The 13,847-nt window shown below is 38.5% G+C and overlaps 1 protein-coding gene across 2 annotated transcripts in view; it reads left to right on the top strand.

The window, feature by feature from the left end:
* WWOX (WW domain containing oxidoreductase) overlaps positions 1 to 13,847 on the top strand; it is a 546,547-nt gene that overhangs the window by 423,978 nt on the left and 108,722 nt on the right. The window lies entirely within an intron of this gene.

The raw sequence follows: 13,847 nt of genomic DNA, 5'->3' as shown, positions 1-13,847 counted from the left end.
CTTTGAAATTCTCCACCAACCTTTAGTGGAAGTTAGATGGCCTATTTCTCTAAAAGATTTCCAGGGTACTGCATCATTTAAAATATTGGATTAGGAACAAGATGTCATTCCCAACCCAAGAACCACATAGAACAATCCAACCAAAGTTCAGTTCTTCATTTTATTTATACCCTAGAGACAGAATCTTGCCAGACTAAAGCTTTATTACTCATAAACCAATGGACATACCCTTCGAAATTGCAGAGAATGGCTATCCTTATTCTCTTCCTCTGTCTCCTATCCAGTTCTGGGCTGTGTTGCCTCTTGTCTCACATCCGGTGAGTGGTGCAGTGGTTAGTAGGCTGCAGGCTACTTCTGCTGACTACCGGCTGCTTGCAATTTGGCAGTTCGAATCTCACCAAGCTCAAGGTTGACTCAGCCTTCCATCCTTCCAAGATCAGTAAAATGAGGACCCAGATTGTTGTTGGGGTCAAGATGCTGACTCTGTAAACCACTTAGAGAGGTTGTAAAGCACTTGAAGCAGTACACAGGTGGTATTCAGCAGGTACTAACCAGTTTTAGAGAACTGCTTAAGTTCACCCTTAGCCTCAAAAGCTCACTGGGTTCAGTCAGTCTTTCTCAAGATAACCTATCACACAGAGCTGCTATAAGAAAACTGGAGGTGGGAATCTTAATGTATGCTGAGTTGAGCTCCTGGAGGAAAAGACAGATGTAAGACCGATATAAATACTACAATAATCTCTCAAAAGTTAGAGGGCAAAAAGAAGTAGAAACGTAGAGTTGTCTCTAAAACTTGCACCCTGTAGCAGGTTTCCAATATCATAATAGAATAAAAGAATTGGAAGGGACCTTAGAGGCCTAGTTGAACCTCCTGCTCAAACACATTTTATACCTTCTGCCGTAGTTTATAGTCCATTGACTATAGTTCCTTGCCTGTGGAAATTAGACTAATGGACAAATAAAACAATTCAAAGAAAACATTTTAACACAGTAAAATGTACTTAAGACAAATTAAGAGATGTCCTAATTTGCCTATAAGTCCTTGGACTATCTATATATGGATATTTTCTTCTTTTCTTTATTTGACTAGCTGAGGGGAAGAAGAAACTGCCAAGATGCAGGGACATCAGCAAGCAAGGGATTTTTTTTTTTAAAAAAAGTGAAGATATGGTATGACCACATCATTAAAACCTTGGACTCTCTGTGCATGCAGTACCGTACACAGGAGGTGCCTAAGAAAGAGGCAACATTACATCACATGGTCACAGCTGCCGTCTTACCAGATATGCCAAAATGACAGTAGTCATAAGAATTTAAGACAAGGCATTTTTCTCCAGGAGTTATTATTTACTAATATTTATTTATTATACCGCTTTATTATTTATTACAACTGCCTGCAGTTGTGGCAGTGGGGGAATTTTTTTCCACGAAATCCAGACAGATCAAGACTTTCATTCAAGGAAGCAAATTTATTTGATTAAAGTATAATCCAAGAATTGTTCTCATCGTCTTGGCGTTTCTACACACTCCTGTTTCCTCAGAGACTAACTTGAGTAGACAAAAAAAAAGGAAGGAAAGGAAAGGAAAGGAAAGGAAAGGAAAGGGAAGGGAAGGGAAAGGAAGGGAAGGAAGGAAGGAAGGAAGGAAGGAAGGAAGGAAGGAAGGAAGGAAGGAAGGAAGGAAGGAAGGAAGGTAGGTTGGGTGGTGAGAGGACCTGTATTAAACATCTCCCAGCATCTTAAGATCCTAACAACTTTTATCCATCAGGATTCTCAGAATAGTGCAAACATACATACATAATATTATGCTGTAAGAACAATAAAACAGGAAGTGTTAGGGCCACCTAACCAGTCATTCAACTATAATGAGGATGACAATCCCAGTGGAGAAAGGAACTGCTTGAGGAAAGCTCAAGCAATGTATCTATATCTATATCTATTTCTATATCATCTATATCTATATCTCTATATCTATTTATCTATCTATCTATCTATCTATCTATCTATCTATCTATCTATCTATCTATCTACCTATGGTCTAGGTGTGTTCGGATCTTTTTCCGTGTAAGATTAAGAGTATCTTGGCAGTGCAAGCCGAAAGCACCAGCCTGAGGATGGCGAGTGGGACCACGCCGAAACATCGCCAAGACACTCTTAATCTTACACAGGACAAGACCCGAACACACCTAGATGTACATACCTGTACCCGTGAAAATCTATGAATTATACACACACACACACACACACGTGTGTGTGTGTGTGTGTGTGTGTGTATGTATATGTATATGTGTATATGTGAAATACCACTCATGTATTATCACAAAATCTCCAGAACCGTAAAGCCTACGAACTTGAAATTTGGCAAGTAAGTTCCTCTTGGCTTCTAGGTGCTCACTAAAAAAGGATTTTTGGAAACGACCATTAGAGCATTAGTATTTCCAATATTATTATTAACATGCTCTGATGCTAAGGAGTTCTACTCCCCCTCTCCACCTAAAAAGAAATCTGTTCCAAATGCAAAACACAAGTAGAGGACAGGAATTTCAGTTTTAGTTTCACAGCACCAAGCAGCTTTAGTACAGAACAGTTGAACTAAGCCATATTGGCTTACACAGCAAATATGGTTTCAGTTTCTAAACAGCCCTGAACTCTCCCACACACTGACAGGACGCTAGCCAGATGAATACTGATGGATGCTGGTAGGCAGAGCCAGATTTAACCCCCTTATTTTCCTCCCCAAAAACTAAGCCCGACCACGTAGTTCCATAGCGAAGCATGGATATCGAGCTAAATAAAAGAAAGGGCTGTATTCTCTTCTGGAAAAAAATGACAACACAAACAGAATGAACGTATATTTCAAATCTCTTCTTTCTTGTCTTCTATGAGGAGATAGTTTAACAGATATACTTTGCAGTGAACCTTTTTCTAAAATGTAACACATCAACTATTTAGAATTGATGATTAAATATTTTTAATGCTGAGGCATAAAATCCAGAGCTGATCCTATGCATGGAGACCTTTTGATCTTCTCCTCCACTGTTTCTCCTCTCACATGCTCGTGCACCTGGAAAGGAGATCTACCTGTTTACAAATTACTCCGATTTTCTACTTGAATCAGCAGTAACAGTTTAACCTCCCCCGTGATGTAATTAGGCCTTCAGAGTTCATATGTGCTTATTATGATCTCTCCTGTGCTTTGTTCTTCTACTTCTTTTTCCTCTTCTCTCATACCTCTCTAAACATATATCTTATCACTGTAAGTATTAAAACATTGTACCAGTTCTTTGGCTAAATTATGCACAGTGGGCCTTGCTAGCCCACCATTAGCATAAAGTATGCTAAACAACGTGTTTTCTTTCTGATAATTATACTCTAAAGTGTCTCCTGCTTATTAATTCTTCTTTCCATCTAGGTTGCCTCCCTACATTCCGTTTCTCCAAACTTTTGGCTAGCTTCACAGAGACCGATGCAGGCCAAATATGCCTTTGGTGATTTGGAATCGTCCTCGTATTTATTTCCATTCTGCCCCCCTTTTCTCCTGTATGGCATTCCTGGATTTCTGTGCAAGAATTCTTAACAGCATTGCTCAGCATATAAATCAACTTTACTCCTGCTGATTTCTTTTTGATTCATGTTGTAGGTCCCAAAACCAAGAGGAGAATGCATGACAATTTTTAAGGCAGTATTCTGGAAACTGAATGTACAGTAACCAAGTAGGTTAGGAGCCATAGTGGTGTAATAGTTAAAATGTAATATTACAGGCTGACTCTGCCTATTGCCAGGAGTTTGATCCTGACCGGCTCAAGGATGATTCAGCCTTCCATCCTTCTGAGATCAGTAAAGTGAGGACCCAGATGGTTGGGGGCAAGAGGCTGACTTTGTAAACTGCTTTACAACAATAGCAATGCCACTTACACTTATATACCGCTTCATAATGCTTTATGACACTCATCCTTATATACTGCTTTATAGCGCTTAAGAGTCATGGTAGCGCAGTGGTTAGAATGCAGTATTGCAGGCTGACTCTGTCCATTGTCAGAAGCTTGATCCTGATTTGTTCAAGGTTGACTCAACTTCTTAGGTCAATAAAATGAGGACACAGATTGTTGGGAGCAATACGATGACTCTTTTAAATTGCTTTACAGCAATAGCAATACCACTCAGACTTATATACCACTTCACAGTGCTTTACAACACTCTCTGAGTGGTTTACAGAGTCACTATTTTGCCCCTAACAATCTGGGTCCTCATTTTACTGACCCCAGAAGGATAATAAACTGAGTCAACCTTGAACAGATCAGGATTGAACTTCTGACAATGGACAGAGTGCAATACTGCATTCTGACTACTATGCCATCAGAGCTCATAAGCGCTATAAGCACTGTACATACAAGTGCTATTTGTTTACTTACCCTATGATATAGAACAGTATGCTTTTCTCAAAGGTACATAGCTATTAGAGGTGAATTCCAAAGACATATCTTGCAATTCCCACAAAGTGTAAAGGGTATATGTGTATGTGTGTGTTTTCCCAGACATATCTATAAAAAAATGGAGTTTTGCTCAGGTTTTTAATTAACCAGAATCACCTAAGATCTTCAGGGAAGAGCTCTCTGAGAATCTCTTCCCTTCTAGGCTTGAAGAAATTCTTCTCTTGAAGTCAAGAGAAAAAAAATAATTCCTTAAAGGCATTGTGGGAAATTAGAAAAGAGGTTCAGATCCAGCTACTTACTGCTCAAGACCTCTGAGAAAAAGTAAATGCAGTTCTTGGACAAGCAAAAATTCTGGAACTTCAAATAACCCTTCTAATCAGACTGAATTGGACACAAACAAATATGTCCCATCTCATTTGCAGATTCATTTATGAAAAGGAACGTGCTGAAAAAAAGAACCTATGGATAGCAAAATATATTTTCCACATATTTTTAAAGGTCTTAGAATATACATTAACAGAGAACGAGAGAGCGCCTTGAGTTGTACAAAATGAAAGTGGGATATAAATCAAATCGAGGAACCTGTAGCCATTTAAAGCCAAACTCTGCATTGCAATCTTCGGAGAATTGCCAGATTGAAACAACATTTGTATTTCGATGTGCATAAATCAGATCAATCAGCTTCGAGATAGATTTTTATTTTTGAAATTATACTCTGCATTTCTGTTTGTGCTAATTCAAGGCAGTTTACAACAATGGGAAAAATAACAAAACAGAAAATATAAGACCATCCATGCGGTTGAAATTTGAAATTTAAGATTGGTAACATTCAAATAATTACCAACTGAACAGCTTGACAAAAACATGTGTTCTTTTATTTTCTCTAACATCTGTGAACCAGACAAGATGTGGATTAAATGATATCCTGAAGCCACTAGAATTGTGGTTGCAGTTCCATTTGTAGTTCTGGATCTATGTGTGAAGAATATTCCAGTCCCAGGGCCTGTATTTAAAAGGTCTGGGTATACACCTCTCAACTGATAATAGAATTCTAAACACTATAATTTTCAAGAGAAAAAGATAGTGAGAACAATTAATCAGTGGAACAGCTTCCTTGTGCTCCATCATTGAAAGTTCTTAAGAAGAGAATGGACAGTCATTCGTCTGGAATGGTATAGAGTCTCTTGTTTGGGCAGGGAATTCAACTAGAAAGTCTCTAAGATTCCTTTCAATCCTGTTATTCTGTATTTTGTGAAAAGATGCTTATATTTCAGTTTACATCAAGTTTCCAGTTACTGATCCCTGCTGGCCATCATCCTTCCTAAGTTTCTTCCTTTCTTGGCTTTTCAACATGAGTAAATATGGAAAGGGACGCAGTGGCTCAGTGGCTAAGACGCTGAGCTTGTCGATCAGAAAGTTCAGCGGTTCGAATCCCTAGCGCCGTGTAACGGAATGAGCTTCTGTTACTTTGTCCCAGCAGCTTCTGCCAACCTAGCAGTTCGAAAGCATGTAAAAATGCAAGTAGAAAAATAGGGACCCCTTTGGTGGGAAGGAAACAGTGTTCTGTGCGCCTTCGGCGTTTAGTCATGCTGGCCACATAACCACGGAGACATCTTTGGACAGCACTAACTCTTCAGCTTTGTAATGGAGATGAGCACCACCCCCTAGAGCCAGAAATGACTAGCACGTATGTGCGAGGGGAACCTTCACCTTTAAATAAGAAAAAAAGAACCTTATTCAAGGCAATGTGAACAGATGAAGATCACAGCAATATGTCTTATCCTTTATTCTTAATCCATACTTCTGCTATATATACATGGTATATATTTGTCAGTATATACTGATACACACACACACACACACACACACACACACACACACACACACACACACACACACACACATATATATATATATATATATATATATATATATATATATATATATATCAGATAATGTGATATATGTCTTATGTTTCAAATGTGTATCCTGCCTTTCCTCCAAAAGCTCCACCCAGCCTAGACAGCACTTCATTTTTCTTCTCCTTTGAGGTAGGTCAGGCTGATTGAAGGTCACTGGTCCAAAATTATCCAATGAGCTTCCATAGTTGAAGGCCGACCTCAATGTGGCTCATTCCAGTTCTTCTCGAGCACCTTAACCGCTATTCCACATCATCAGTCCTAAAGGACAACCTGGGAGATATTTAATCTTTTGTGGATATTGCCAGACAGGCTTCTGGAAATCCACAAAAAGATCTAGTTTTTATTTTCCACCAAAAAAGGGGAAATCATCTGACAGGTTCTTTACCTACTAAGTGAGTTAGGCATAGCTTTTAAAGAAGAAAATTCAAGGTGACCATCAAGTCCTGCTGATGATTTCCAGGTAATTCCTACTGTGCTTGCTTAATAAAGACAAAGTAGGATGAAATCTACTTAATGTGCTAAGTTTTGTCTGGATATGTCATTTGGTACAATAATTGGGGAGAAAGCCTACATCTAACAACCTTTTCCCATTTTTCCATATCCAATTTTGGTATACATCTGAAATAAAGCATCTTTGAAATGCCTCTTCAGGGTTTCAAGTTGAGCATGGATGAATATCTGATTTGTTTTAAGCAAAACTTTAGATTAATCAACTTTTTTTTCTCTTCAATTTGCACCTCAAGGTAATGTAGATGCATTGCTGTTGCTTGACTTTTTGGGGGGGCTTAATCCTATGAGTGGATATTTAATCTTTTTTGTTATGTATCAGAAATAGAGATTTAGAAGATATGAATAATTAATTGAATTATGTGCCTATTACCTTAATTTCTTTAATGTTTTCTGGATGTTCGAAGCCCATGTGCTCACACATGGGCACACTCTCCAACTTGACAAATTGGTTTAGGATGGAACACACTTTTAAAGGATTTTGTGTTTCATCAAATAAGTGCTGCCTGGAAGAGGGAAGAATGACATTCAGTGAAGAATTATGCAAATGGAAAGCTATTCATCATTTGGATGCTTTGCATCAGTTCTGTTAGGTGTATTTTGTGCATTTGTAACTTGTGATTAATGGAAAAAAGTGTTGTGATAACAGTCAATATTTCAGGAACTTTTCAAGCATTGGTCATCCTTTTGAAGAAAAATCCATCTTCCTTCCTTCCTTCCTTCCTTCCTTCCTTCCTTCCTTCCTTCCTTCCTTCCTTCCTTCCTTCCTTCCTTCCTTCCTTCATTGGTGGGTAAGTTGGTCCCATATTCCAGAGCTGCAGTAGTCACAAGACTGGCCCTTTGGTCATCTCGGAGCAGCTCCTCCAATCCATGGCAGGCTGGTGCATCCTGTGACTACTGCAGCTCTGAAATATGGGACCAACTTTCCCACCAACGTCAGCAAGCCACTGTCTGTCAAAATTCATATTAGTGGTCCCTGGGATTTAAAATTATGAATTTGGTGGTCCCTGAGGTCCAAAAGGTTGGCGACCCCTGCCTTAGAGCCTTTTCTAGTAGTTCCCATGCAAAAACTGCCAGTCTGGAGAGATTCCTGTGTAATAGGCAGAACATAACAAAGTTGGCAGCTGGAACCTTACATGTGTGGATCTGGTTTTCACCCCTGACACTCCAAAAGTTAATACCAATTTTTATAAATAAATAAATAAAATAAAATAAATACGCCAGGAGGTGAAAACTGTTAACTATAAGCATACACATATTAACTTTGCAATAACCTATTTTCTACTAATTTAAAGCTAATGGGGAAAGAAAATGTGTATGATACAATGGTCAAAATCGTTCACTAGAACTAATAAAAACCAGATTCAAAACTCTACTTAGCACTTGGCCAACTGTGAGCCAGTCCTATGACTATCTATCCACAATTACTCTACAATTTGTGATAGTGAAAGACAACCTTTGGGGAATACTAACATTCCCACTGTGTGATCTTTCAGATCAATAGTATCTGGAAAGGGCATTGACCCATATCCATTCATAAATATATGCACTTCCAGAATTTCAAATTATCTCTATTTGTCATTGTTACGCCTTTCTTGCGATGACCTAAATATTTTACCATAGATTGCTTAGTCCATCACAGACACCCAGGTTTTTTGTGGGGGGTGGCTTATACAGTATTCACAAAATATTTGTCATTTGAATTAAAAGGCTTCCCTTTAAAAGGCTGACCATTTCTTCCAGAGGTTTTTCTTTTTTTTAATACAGTGAACTGATTATCATGTTTTGAAGCTAAGGTTGAAACAAGCATGGGAGCTGTCACGGATTAGAAATCAATGAAGTACCATTAGGATACAATTGGTACTCATTATCAGAAGCAAAAAGCCCCTGTAATTCACAAACTGAAAACGTTGTACCAACTTTTTTCACAAATCATTAGTTTTTATATGTTTTCAATTTTCATTCCATTCTACACCACTTCACTTACACAGTCCATTATTATCATAGCCCTCAGATTTGAAGAATTAAACCTAAAGGTTTTGGGTTATTATTTATCTAAATATATCTACCCACTCACCTGTATGTGTGTTTAATCTCATTTCCTTTCTCCCAACCTGTCTGTTCCATGTATTTTTATTTTGTGGTTGCTACTTTTTTTTCTTTCAGAAAAAAAAAATAGTGAGTACCTGAAAGACAACGGAGAATTTGTGCATCCTGTTATTTAGCACTTTATACCCCTTCCTGACCATGGTTTCCAGTCAGTCTGACACTTTTGCCCTCAATCAGTGGTTCTCAGTCTTTTTCTATATGCAAGCATTATCTTATTGTTGCAAACTTTTGAACCCAGGATTGTCAGTGCAGTACATGTGGAGATATACACCACCTTGATTAGGTCTATAAGACCATTGAATTAATAAATAAAATAGCCCACTTCTGACAAGATTTTTCAGTATCACACGATTTTGCTTTTCTCGCCTGAAATCTTGAACATTCCCTTGCTTGTTTTTTTAAACACACATATATAGATAGACAGATATTATTTCTATACCACTTATATTGTCTTCACACATTAATAGTGGTCCCTAGATCATAAATTAGGAACCATTGCTCCAGATCAGGGGTCTCCATACTTGGCAACTTTAAGACTTGTAGACTTCAACTCCCAGAATTCCCCAAGCTGGCTAGGGAATTGTAGGAGTTGAAGCCCACAAGTCTTAAAATGGCCAAGGTTGGACACCCCTGCTGTAGACAGCAAAGTCTTTACCATAATGCCATTTGGCAGGCTCATACTTGTACTAATGTAATATACCTTTCTTAATCTGGTATGATCTCTTTGGGTGTTTGTTCAACAAGTTACAGTTAAAACAAAATGAAATCTTCATGTAATGTCTTAAGTCATCAGGCTGCACATGATTAATATGACTGAGAAGAAATGAGTTTAAAGATGCAGAAAAAAAAGAGAAAATAATACCAGGACATATAGTTAAGGAGAAAAGTATATAAGGAGAAAGTGATAAAAAATATGTTGTGTGTATTAGACGCCATAATGGGACTCTGAAAATGACTTAGCATTGAAACTCATATATTATGCTCTACTCATCTTGTTCGTGCTGTGCGAAAACTGATGGTTTTTAGACCAAGAGAAAAGTGAGGTTATTTGGAGAAGATCCATTGCTACAATTCGTTGTGTGATTTATGTAGAAGAAAACACATCTACAGTGTATCAAAATTATGCTAACGGCCAAGATCAATTGAGCAGGAACTCTTTAGGTTTTTCATACATCAAGGCTCCCTTAAGGAAACAGTGCAGATAAGTAAGTCTTCCCTTATATTATTAGGATGTATTAGGATGATAATAGATCAAGAAGGCACAAGGTAAAAGAAAATAGGACAAGACTAGACTAGATTTTTCAACCGGAAGTGGCAAGCTTGAGGACTTTCTTGGCTAGCACTTCCAGAGACGTGCTGCAAAAAAATTAAAAAGTGACCACTAGATGCCATCAAAGAGTTAGAGTTCATCATCTCTTTCCTGATATTTAGTGGTCATTCCAATCTGGTAGCTTAGCCTTTGAGTGCAAGGTTCGGGGTAATACTCCAACTCTCTTACAACCTCTGCTATAATGATGTTACTGTGCAGAAAATTTGAGAGATAGACCAGATAATCTATCCAGGTCAGTGATGCTTACCTGGCATCAAAGAGGTGGTTGGATTGGATGACCTCTTTCTAATTTACAGTTCTAGAATTATATTCCTTGGCAAGAGTAATAGGAGTTGTAATTCGGTGGAGTCAGCCATTTCTACCAAGTTCATCTTGCAAGTCAAAAGAGTTGATTGAAGAACAATGAGAAAACTACAATGCTGCTATGGGGAGGGGGAACAGTCTGAAATGTTTAATACATGGTTATAACTTCAAAAAGACATCTGTGTATGAATTAAGACACCGAAGCTTATGCAATTGTCAGACAGGCCAGATTTAAGAATGGAGGAAACATGATCACTTAGAAAAAAGAGGCTTAATGAATTCCAAGTGCAAGCATTATAGGCACTGGAATGATACATGATTGGTGTACGCAGTTAATGAACATGTCTCTTAGCTTCAAAAGTTCTAACTCAGAAGAATTGATGAGCATCTTCTCCGGGCCAAAAATTACAAAAATGAACATTCCATGTTTCCCTACCCTTGCAAGCTAATGCGTTTCCTTAGGCACCCAGATAAGATTCAGGAAATGAGCCTGACTCTGGTTAAATTTAGGGCCAAGCTAGGACTGCTGTGCTAAATTCATCCAGCATTGTCTTTAGGCATAATTGGAGACCACTATGTCTTAGTCCAGTTGTGAAGGTTGCAAAAGGTCATTTAGGAAACCCCATCTAGCCAAGCCAGGTAGAATTTGTGAGAAAGTTGGGGAATTCATTTTTGGTCAGACTGCTTTTCCTGGAAAAGGTTTCAGACAGGAAGTCCAAAACCTTATAGGTATTTCATTTTGACCCCTTTGCATTTTTTTTCCAAATGATTAACCTGTCGTGGACTTGAGATAAATATTTGAATGTCTGGATAGTTCCAAAGTGTGTGTGCAAATAACTGGACAATTTTTATTTACGGTTGATATTTTTTGATTGGTGTAAAATACAGAAATACAAATACAAATAAAAATAAAGTGAAAATAGGGAAAGGGAAAAAGTGTAGGATAAAGGAGAGAAGAAACAAGAAAATCACTGACTTCCGATTCCTTTTGGCCCAGTAGAAGAGTCACATATAACCTCGACTTTTTACTTTTACATAATAATATCTACTAGTCATTTCTATAACAACAAACCTATCTAATCAACAAACCCAAAAATCAAGGTTTCCTTTTGTTTTCCACCTCAAGCCCAAAGTTTAGAAGTGGTTTCCAAGTACAAATAGAATTAATTATAGTGGCTGGGTAATTTTTAGATGCACCTGTAGTCTCCCTCCAGAATGAAGAAGCTACTTGGATAAGCAGCAAAATGTTTCAGACCAAAAAAGAAATTAAGTCCAGGTTCCATGACTCAACTTCCGGGCAACTCTGCTTGGATGCTTGAGAATCTTCATTGACATTAGGCTCATGCAAACTTGCAAACATGCAAACTTGAAGGCATTGATTACCTTCCTTGGGCTTAGATCATTAGAATGGTATCAGGATATTGGAGATACATGTTTCATTGCAATGTGTGCATTTGAGTGAAGAAAGAGGCATTTCAGGAAAGAGTAGACGAGAACTCCAGGATAGCATAAAAGAATAGGATGTTAAACTGACCATTAGAAATCTCGAACTTTAAGAACAGTAGAAAACAGGCAGACAGGCCTGTATATAAATCAGCATTTTCTCAGCTTTGATGCTGCATGAATCTCATAAAGTGTTTGACAGGAAAACCATCAAGCACATAACATAAAGTTACACATCCGACAAGCCACGTATTACCATATACCTTCCTGTTGTTCTTCGCTTTCTTTTCTGTTTTGTCTTCCTGTTACAAGCTTGTATTTCTTTCACCTTGCAGAGATGACCAGAAGGTCATACCTACAAATCCGACCACAGGTCTTTTGAAGAACCTCAGCATAATATTTCAGTTGGTCAGTTTTCCTCCAGTTTAACCCAAAGGTGCTTTTTTTCAAGAGGCAAGTAGACTTTCTTTGTTTTTCCTTGAAGACTTTTCACTTCTCATCCAAGAAGCTTCTTCCGTTCCGACGTCAGAACTGAAGAAGATTCTTGGATGAGAAACAAAATGTCTTCAAGGAAAAACAGAGAAAGTCGAATTGCCTCCTGAAAAAGCACCTTTGGGACACCCATGTCCTGGAGGACTGAAAGTCTCCATTGACTTACACCTTAACATAGTCAAAACACTGTAAGTGAGAAGCAGAGCCTTCTATAACCTGATGCCCCAAACTACACGAACCCAACTTCAGGAATTATATCAAGTAGACTGAAAGAACCACTTTTTGAGTGGTTAAGACACCAGGCTGGAAGCCAGGAGACCATAAGTGCTGGTCTTGTCTTGGGTAAGAAGACAACTTGGTGACTTTAGGCCAGTTTGTCTTAGCCCTAGGAAGGAGACCGTGACAAACCACGTCCAAAAACTTTTCCAAGAAAACTAAAGGAACTTGTCCAGGCAATCTCCAGAAGTCAACACTGACTTGAAGGCATACAAACATGCCCAAATAATATGGCTTCATGACCCTTGATTTTCCCCTTCTCCACCTGAAAAGAAATCTGCTCCAAATGCAAAACACAAGCAGAGGAGAGGAGTTTCAGTTTGAGAGCACTAAGCACCTTTAGTACAGAACAGTTGAGCTAAGCCATTCCCAGCCTCCTTGCTGTCTCCTTGCTCTCACAGCAAATACGGTTTCAGTCTCCAAACAGCCCACAACTCTCTCACACACTGACAGGACGCTAGCCAGATAAATAATGATGGATGCTGGTAGGCAGAGGCAGATTTTCCCTCCCTTATTTTCCTCCCCTAAAACTAAGCCTGACCACATAGTTTCATAGTGAAGCACGGGTATCGAGCTAGTATTTGAATGTAATGATTTCTACAAAAATGCATTTTCTCTCTTTTTTTCAAAGACAGTTGTCACCTGTGATTTAAATTGAGTAATTCTAATTTCATCCTGCATAAGTATGTGTGTGTCGGCATTTATCCAGATATATTTTTGTAGCTGTGTTCAAAACAAAGATCTTCTGCTAGAAGGTCCAGCAAATCCTTAAGCCCCACTTCCCCTGCGCCAACCTCGTGACTTCTCAAATCCCATCAAACGTCACAGAAGTTGTTGCTGATGTCCTGTGAGATTTTTGGAGTGCGGGGAGGGGGGAGAGAAATCAGCCAAAGAAAAGGTTTCTGGCCTGCGATCCAGACCAAAAGTATTATTGGAGTATACAGTTCTGCAAAATGAATTATGCATAATGCAGACACACATATATTGATTTCATAAGCTGCTTTTCTGGAAGGAGTCCGCTCAAGACAGTAAA

The sequence above is a fragment of the Pseudonaja textilis genome, chromosome 11 (genome assembly GCF_049901715.1).
Source record: "Pseudonaja textilis isolate UNSWEBS1 chromosome 11, rPseTex1.2, whole genome shotgun sequence".
In the NCBI taxonomy this organism is placed as follows: Eukaryota; Metazoa; Chordata; class Lepidosauria; order Squamata; family Elapidae; genus Pseudonaja; species Pseudonaja textilis.
This window is presented reverse-complemented; position numbering and strand designations above follow the sequence as displayed.